The sequence below is a fragment of the Pleurodeles waltl genome, unplaced genomic scaffold, assembly GCF_031143425.1.
Source record: "Pleurodeles waltl isolate 20211129_DDA unplaced genomic scaffold, aPleWal1.hap1.20221129 scaffold_72, whole genome shotgun sequence".
Taxonomy (NCBI): Eukaryota; Metazoa; Chordata; class Amphibia; order Caudata; family Salamandridae; genus Pleurodeles; species Pleurodeles waltl.
In genome coordinates, this window is record NW_027150393.1 from 2,873,800 (window position 1) to 2,882,966 (window position 9,167).

General features: G+C 48.4%; 1 non-coding gene across 1 annotated transcript; it reads right to left on the reverse strand.

Moving 5' to 3' along the window:
- Positions 1-2,024: 2,024 nt before the first annotated feature.
- On the reverse strand, positions 2,025-2,096 carry TRNAP-AGG (transfer RNA proline (anticodon AGG)). The gene has a single exon. It is a non-coding gene; the product is annotated as a tRNA-Pro (tRNA).
- Positions 2,097-9,167: the final 7,071 nt, after the last annotated feature.

The following is a 9,167-nucleotide window of genomic DNA, read 5'->3' on the forward strand; positions in this document are numbered from 1 at the left end:
AGAAATCTCGCATACCTTCATGATGCTGAACCGTCTCGACGCCAGTATAAAGCATGTATTGCATTGCAACATGACATCTTAGAAGAGTGAAAAGCAGAAACACTCCTGTTTGAAACACAGACTGAACCTATAAAGGTAGGGGTTTGTCTGGGATTTGAACCGAGGTCCTCTCACACCCGAAGCGAGAATCATACCCCTATACCAACTAGACTGCCGCTGCATAGTCATTTGAAACATCTTCTGAAGCGTCTTTCAGAAAAGCAGGGCCATTTGGAGGCTCTCTCTCTCTAAGCGTGCCATAGCAATTGATGTTTTCTGTCAAGGATTTTTTGTTTGTCTCTAGCAAGGCAAGAGGTAGTCAAAATGCCCTGTGCCAGTGAGCTGAACTAGGGGACTGATGTGAAAAGCAGACCCTTTCTGGTAGTTGTAACCCGCTGCTAGTCATGGACCCTTGCACCTTAGACTTCCCAACCAGAAGCACTGAAGGGCCTGCTAGCTCTTGAGCCAGAGGAGCATGCCTCTTGGATTCAAGCACACTTGCTCGATCAGCGCTCGATCAGGCTTGATCAGGCGAGATTTATATTAGTGGCTCATAGGCCTGAAACACTCACCTGGGAGACGCAGGGTGGCTGATTTCCCGGAATGGCCCTTGATGGGGAAATCACCTCCTTTCCCCCGCCTCATTTCAGAATTGTGTGCTAGTCGCAAGACAGTGTTCAGGGGTTCATGGGTACCGCCTACTCCCAGCTGCCTCTCTGTCTTCTTCATGTAAATTGCAAGTCACGAGGAGGCACCATTGCCAATATGCTCCGCCCACCTAACCAAGAAACCTAGTTTGAGCTTGTCTGCCTGTGTTGTTGCAGGGGCAGAGTCTTCTTTGCCCAAAAGGTGGCAGGAGAGCCTCACTTCAAACGATAGAATCAACTGCTTAAGTAGAAACCAGCATGGTAGTTACTGTCATAAAGTGCAGCTCTAACAGAAGGTGTGCCTGAGACGCCCCTTCCAGTAATACACAGAATTTTGATTGAGGGCCCAGCCGATGGGTTGGTGGATTTCTCCTCACATGCCACAGCAGCTTCCAAAGATAGTGGTGTGAGGAGCTGGCTCTGCAAGCAGAGCAAGATTTAAGGGAAGAAAATACACCTGTCAGAAGTGGGATTTGAACCCACGCCTCCATGAAGAGACCAGAAGGCTCAGCTTCACTGAAAATCAAGCTCTCTTGAGTCTGGCGCCTTAGACCACTCGGCCATCCTGACAGCCAAAACAGTGTGCAGGTCGGACTCTTCAGTCTGCACTTGTTGATTTTGCCGCATGCAATGTTCCTATCAAAGTCACAGCTTTAAAGGCCCCACAATATAACATGGCCAAGAAAAAAAAAAAAAAACAGAACAAGAAACAATGCACATGCACGACCACCGAGGGATGCAGATAACTTTTTAGCGTCCTGCAATAGTAAAGCACGTTTTACACAGGTCACAAGTTTTTAAAGGTCATTTCTGTCTAAGTGTGCATTGAGAGAGACTGAGGTTTTAGGGAGCAAACACAAAAGCTGCTGCTGCCAAGTGTTTCTGCCCGGTCTCAAACCGGGGACTTTTCGCGTGTGAGGCAAACGTGATAACCACTACACTACAGAAACAAGCTTGCTGATTTGACTGAAGGAGCACAGTTCCCCTCATATGTTTGCACGATTTCCTCTATACTTTATCAGCAGTTGCTCGGAATGCGAGGGGTAAGTGTGAAAATTGCAGCGGTGTCGGCCAGCATGCATACACTCAGACGTCCTGAAAAATCCCACAGCTGCGGGTAGAGACAGACAAATATCTGATGCCTAAATGCCAGGAAGGAGAGCCTGTGAAATCATCACACAGGGCGCACTGAGAGCAAGCAGGAAGGAAGCCAAGGCATTGTAATCCATTTTTCGCCTGAGGCAAAAAATATGTTTTGCGCAACAATGCTTCGAGTGGAATGAGAAATTTTGAGGGGTTGTGTATTTTGAGCAGGATTTGATTGTTTTCCGCTAAAATGGGCTCGTCCGGGATTTGAACCCGGGACCTCTCGCACCCTAAGCGAGAATCATACCCCTAGACCAACGAGCCTGGGCACAGAAATGCAACGGCTCCGACCCTGCTCGGAGGATTGGTGACACAGAGTGGGAGACTACATCCCAAAGCAAGAAACTGCACATGGTGCTCTCTTCTGCAGTACGACTAGAGTCATTTGCATGGTCTTCATCGAACATGACATAAAAAGCCTCTATTCTTTAGACATTTTGGCCCAGATTTACAAGAAAATGACTAAGCGCGACGCTGTGCCAAATTTGCAAGCCCCACGTGCCGTCATTTTCAAAATGCAGGAAAGCGCCATATTTAGTAGAATACAGCGCACCCCTGTGCTTCCCCCTGCGCCAGCTCTAAATTAGCTGCTGAGCGCCAACGCAGCCGTTCTTGCACCATGGTACAAGGATGACTGCGTTGAGGGGGAAATTGTTTTTGTGCAGGAAGGGACACCTTCCTGCCCAAAAAAAAAATCTTCAATGGTGATTTGCTCTTACTTCTATGTGTGCTGCAGAATGCATCACACATAGAAAGAGCAAAAACAAGGAGGAATGAAAACATTTCTCCTCAGTGCGCCACTCTAACGACACCCCTGGGATGGCGTTGGATTTTGGCGCTGACGCAGATTTACGCCAACTCCTAAATCTGGAGCAGCATCAAAATGCTATGGGGTTGCTGTGGCACACTCCCAACAACACCCATTGCACGCCCCTTCCAGGGAACGCGCTGCGTGCTAAGGGGCCGTATTTACAAGGTGGTGTTAAGCCACAAAACGTGGCTGAACGCCATCTTGTAAATACCGCGCAGTGCATAGTGCCACCGGGGCGTCACTAAAAGTGATGCTCCGGTGGCGATAGGGCCTTGTAAGTCTGGCACTTTATTTGCTCAAGGTGTGTGTTCTTGGTGAGGGCAGGAAAGCTATTTTCGCTCTCGTACCTTCCTTCCTTGGCTGGCTTGAATGCTGTAGGCTCAGGCTTCATTGCAAAGGTCAAACAGTGAGCAACTGACTGCCGTAAGCTGGCGCAACTCCTCTTGGTGAGCTGTGACAGATGCCCCAGGAGCGTAGTACCTCACGATGGTGAGGGATAGACACAGTCTCTTTTATCTCAGCTTGCCTGTCAGGTGAGGCAGGAAATGCAAATACTCTGAAAAAGCCCAGCAACTCGAACCAGGGACCTTTCGCATGTGAGGTGCGCATGATAACCACTACACTACACAAACAGACACACTTGCCGGCTTGCTTCATGTGGCTATGCATTGTACTGGAACCACCACATTATGGAAACAGACACACCTGCTTGCTTTATGTGGCTATGCATTGGACTGGGATGCAAGGATGAGGGCCAATGTTCATGACGCTCAAAGCTGAGCCTTCCGGAACACGATCTCTTCCCTTGGAAGAAAGGAACTGGGATCACTTTCATTCCAAGAGGTGATTTCAGAACTGGACCCGAAATTACCATGGAGAAGCACTGTGCATTTAATGTTCCTACGAGCACTGCTGCTCCAGCACAGAAAAGCAGTTGCAAAGAAATCTCGCATACCTTCATGATGCTGAACCGTCTCGACGCCAGTATAAAGCATGTATTGCATTGCAACATGACATCTTACAAGAGTGAAAAGCAGAAACACTCCTGTTTAAAACACAGACTGAACCTATAAAGGTAGGGGTTTGTCTGGGATTTGAACCGAGGTCCTCTCACACCCGAAGCGAGAATCATACCCCTATACCAACTAGACTGCCGCTGCATAGTCATTTGAAACATCTTCTGAAGCGTCTTTCCGAAAAGCAGGGCCATTTGGAGGCTCTCTCTCTCTAAGCGTGCCATAGCAATTGATGTTTTCTGTCAAGGATTTTTTGTTTGTCTCTAGCAAGGCAAGAGGTAGTCAAAATGCCCTGTGCCAGTGAGCTGAACTAGGGCACTGATGTGAAAAGCAGACCCTTTCTGGTAGGTGTAACCCGCTGCAAGTCATGGACCCTTGCACCTTAGACTTCCCAACCAGAAGCACTGAAGGACCTGCTAGCTCTTGAGCCAGAGGAGCATGCCTCTTGGATTCAAGCACACTTGCTCGATAAGCGCTCGATCAGGCGAGATTTATATTAGTGGCTCATAGGCCTGAAACACTCACCTGGGAGACTCAGGGTGGCTGATTTCCCGGAATGGCCCTTGATGGGGAAATCACCTCCTTTCCCCAGCCTCATTTCAGAATTGTGTGCTAGTCGCAAGACAGTGTTCAGGGGTTCATGGGTACTGCCTACTCCCAGCTGCCTCTCTGTCTTCTTCATGTAAATTGCAAGTCACGAGGAGGCACCATTGCCAATATGCTCCGCCCACCTAACCAAGAAACCTAGTTTGAGCTTGTCTGCCTGTGTTGTTGCAGGGGCAGTGTCTTCTTTGCCCAAAAGGTGGCAGGAGAGCCTCACTTCAAACGATAGAATCAACTGCTTAAGTAGAAACCAGCATGGTAGTTACTGTCATAAAGTGCAGCTCTAACAGAAGGTGTGCCTGAGACGCCCCTTCCAGTAATACACAGAATTTTGATTGAGGGCAGAGCCGATGGGTTGGTGGATTTCTCCTCACATGCCACAGCAGCTTCCAAAGATAGTGGTGTGAGGAGCTGGCTCTGCAAGCAGAGCAAGATTTAAGGGAAGAAAATACACCTGTCAGAAGTGGGATTTGAACCCACGCCTCCATGAAGAGACCAGAAGGCTCAGCTTCACTGAAGATCAAGCTCTCTTGAGTCTGGCGCCTTAGACCTCTCGGCCATCCTGACAGCCAAAACAGTGTGCAGGTCGGATTCTTCAGTCTGCACTTGTTGATTTTGCCGCTTGCAATGTTCCTATCAAAGTCACAGCTTTAAAGGCCCCACAATATAACATGGGCAAGAAAAAAAAAAAAACAGAACAAGAAACAATGCACATGCACGACCACCGAGGGATGCAGATAACTTTTTAGCGTCCTGCAATAGTAAAGCACGTTTTACACAGGTCACAAGTTTTTAAAGGTCATTTCTGTCTAAGTGTGCATTGAGAGAGACTGAGGTTTTAGGGAGCAAACACAAAAGCTGCTGCTGCCAAGTGTTTCTGCCCAGTCTCGAACCGGGGACCTTTCGCGTGTGAGGCGAACGTGATAACCACTACAATACAGAAACAAGCTTGCTGGTTTGACTGAAGGAGCACAGTTCCCCTCATATGTTTGCACGATTTCCTCTATACTTTATCAGCAGTTGCTCGGAATGCGAGGGGTAAGTGTGAAAATTGCAGCGGTGTCAGCCAGCATGCATACACTCAGACGTCCTGAAAAATCCCACAGCTGTGGGCAGAGACAGACAAATATCTGATGCCTAAATGCCAGGAAGGAGAGCCTGTGAAATCATCACATAGGGCGCACTGAGAGCAAGCAGGAAGGAAGCCAAGGCATTGTAATCCATTTTTCGCCTGAGGCAAAAAATATGTTTTGCGCAACAATGCTTCGAGTGGAATGAGAAATGTTGAGGGGTTGTGTATTTTGAGCTGGATTTGATTGTTTTCGGCTAAAATGGGCTTGTCCGGGATTTGAACCCGGGACCTCTCACACCCTAAGCGAGAATCATACCCCTAGACCAACGGGCTTGGGCACAGAAATGCAACGGCTCCGACCCTGCTCGGAGGATTGGTGACACAGAGTGGGAGACTACATCCCAAAGCAAGAAACTGCACATGGTACTCTCTTCTGTAGTACGACTAGAGTCATTTGCATGGTCTTCATCGAACATGACATAAAAAGCCTCTATCCTTTAGACATTTTGGCCCAGATTTACAAGAAAATGACTAAGCGCGACGCTGTGCCAAATTTGCAAGCCCCACGTGCCGTCATTTTCAAAATGCAGGAAAGCGCAGTATTTAGTAGAATACAGCGCACCCCTGTGCTTCCCCCTGCGCCAGCTCTAAATTAGCTGCTGAGCGCCAACGCAGCCGTTCTTGCACCATGGTACAAGGATGACTGCGTTGAGGGGGAAATTGTTTTTGTGCAGGAAGGGACACCTTCCTGCCCAAAAAAAAATTCTTCAATGGTGATTTGCTCTTACTTCTATGTGTGCTGCAGAATGCATCACACATAGAAAGAGCAAAAACAAGGAGAAATGAAAACATTTCTCCTCAGTGCGCCACTCTAACGACACCCCTGGGACGGTGTTGGATTTTGGCGCTGACGCAGATTTACGCCAACTCCTAAATCTGGAGCAGCATCAAAATGCTATGGTGTTACTGTGGCACACTCCCAACAACACCCATTGCACGCCCCTTCCAGGGAACGCGCTGCGTGCTAAGGGGCCGTATTTACAAGGTGGTGTTAAGCCACAAAACGTGGCTGAACGCCATCTTGTAAATACCGCGCAGTGCATAGTGCCACCGGGGCGTCACTAAAAGTGATGCTCCGGTGGCGATAGCGCCTTGTAAGTCTGGCACTTTATTTGCTCAAGGCGTGTGTTCTTGGTGAGGGCAGGCAAGCTATTTTCGCTCTCGTAGCTTCCTTCCTTGGCTGGCTTGAATGCTGTAGGCTCAGGCTTCATTGCAAAGGTCAAACAGTGAGCAACTGACTGCCGTAAGCTGGCGCAACTCCTCTTGGTGAGCTGTGACAGATGCCCCAGGAGCGTAGTACCTCACGATGGTGAGGGATAGACACAGTCTCTTTTATCTCAGCTTGCCTGTCAGGTGAGGCAGGAAATGCAAATACTCTGAAAAAGCCCAGCAACTCGAACCAGGGACCTTTCGCATGTGAGGTGCGCTTGATAACCACTACACTACACAAACAGACACACTTGCCGGCTTGCTTCATGTGGCTATGCATTGTACTGGAACCACCACACTATGGAAACAGACACACCTGCTTGCTTTATGTGGCTATGCATTGGACTGGGATGCAAGGATGAGAGCCAATGTTCATGACGCTCAAAGCTGAGCCTTCCGGAACACGATCTCTTCCCTTGGAAGAAAGGAACTGGGATCACTTTCATTCCAAGAGGTGATTTCAGAACTGGACCCGAAATTACCATGGAGAAGCACTGTGCATTTAATGTTCCTACGAGCACTGCTGCCTCAGCACAGAAAAGCAGTTGTAAAGAAATCTCGCATACCTTCATGATGCTGAACCGTCTCGACGCCAGTATAAAGCATGTATTGCATTGCAACATGACATCTTACAAGAGTGAAAAGCAGAAACACTCCTGTTTAAAACACAGACTGAACCTATAAAGGTAGGGGTTTGTCTGGGATTTGAACCGAGGTCCTCTCACACCCGAAGCAAGAATCATACCCCTATACCAACTAGACTGCCGATGCATAGTCATTTGAAACATCTTCTGAAGCGTCTTTCAGAAAAGCAGGGCCATTTGGAGGCTCTCTCTCTCTAAGCGTGCCACAGCAATTGATGTTTTCTGTCAAGGATTTTTTGTTTGTCTCTAGCAAGGCAAGAGGTGGTCAAAATGCCCTGTGCCAGTGAGCTGAACTAGGGCACTGATGTGAAAAGCAGACCCTTTCTGGTAGTTGTAACCCGCTGCAAGTCATGGACCCTTGCACCTTAGACTTCCCAACCAGAAGCACTGAAGGGCCTGCTAGCTCTTGAGCCAGAGGAGCATGCCTCTTGGATTCAAGCACACTTGCTCGATCAGGGCTCGATCAGGCGAGATTTATATTAGTGGCTCATAGGCCTGAAACACTCACCTGGGAGACGCAGGGTGGCTGATTTCCCGGAATGGCCCTTGATGGGGAAATCACCTCCTTTCCCCCGCCTCATTTTAGAATTGTGTGCTAGTCGCAAGACAGTGTTCAGGGGTTCATGGGTACTGCCTACTCCCAGCTGCCTCTCTGTCTTCTTCATGTAAATTGCAAGTCACGAGGAGGCACCATTGCCAATATGCTCCGCCCACCTAACCAAGAAACCTAGTTTGAGCTTGTCTGCCTGTGTTGTTGCAGGGGCAGAGTCTTCTTTGCCCAAAAGGTGGCAGGAGAGCCTCACTTCAAACGATAGAATCAACGGCTTAAGTAGAAACCAGCATGGTAGTTACTGTCATAAAGTGCAGCTCTAACAGAAGGTGTGCCTGAGACGCCCCTTCCAGTAATACACAGAATTTTGATTGAGGGCCCAGCCGATGGGTTGGTGGATTTCTCCTCACATGCCACAGCAGCTTCCAAAGATAGTGGTGTGAGGAGCTGGCTCTGCAAGCAGAGCAAGATTTAAGGGAAGAAAATACACCTGTCAGAAGTGGGATTTGAACCCACGCCTCCATGAAGAGACCAGAAGGCTCAGCTTCACTGAAGATCAAGCTCTCTTGAGTCTGGCGCCTTAGACCACACGGCCATCCTGACAGCCAAAACAGTGTGCAGGTTGGACTCTTCAGTCTGCACTTGTTGATTTTGCCGCTTGCAATGTTCCTATCAAAGTCGCAGCTTTAAAGGCCCCACAATATAACATGGCCAAGAAAAAAAAAAAAAACAGAACAAGAAACAATGCACATGCACGACCACCGAGGGATGCAGATAACTTTTTAGCGTCCTGCAATAGTAAAGCACGTTTTACACAGGTCACAAGTTTTTAAAGGTCATTTCTGACTAAGTGTGCATTGAGAGAGACTGAGGTTTTAGGGAGCAAACACAAAAGCTGCTGCTGCCAAGTGTTTCTGCCCGTTCTCGAACCGGGGACTTTTCGCGTGTGAGGCGAACGTGATAACCACTACACTACAGAAACAAGCTTGCTGACTTGACTGAAGGAGCACAGTTCCCCTCATATGTTTGCACGATTTCCTCTATACTTTATCAGCAGTTGCTCGGAATGCGAGGGGTAAGTGTGAAAATTGCAGCGGTGTCGGCCAGCATGCATACACTCAAACGTCCTGAAAAATCCCACAGCTGCGGGCAGAGACAGACAAATATCTGATGCCTAAATGCCAGGAAGGAGAGCCTGTGAAATCATCACACAGGGCGCACTGAGAGCAAGCAGGAAGGAAGCCAAGGCATTGTAATCCATTTTTCGCCTGAGGCAAAAAATATGTTTTGCGCAACAATGCTTCAAGTGGAATGAGAAATGTTGAGGGGTTGTGTATTTTGAGCAGGATTTGATTGTTTTCCGCTAAAAT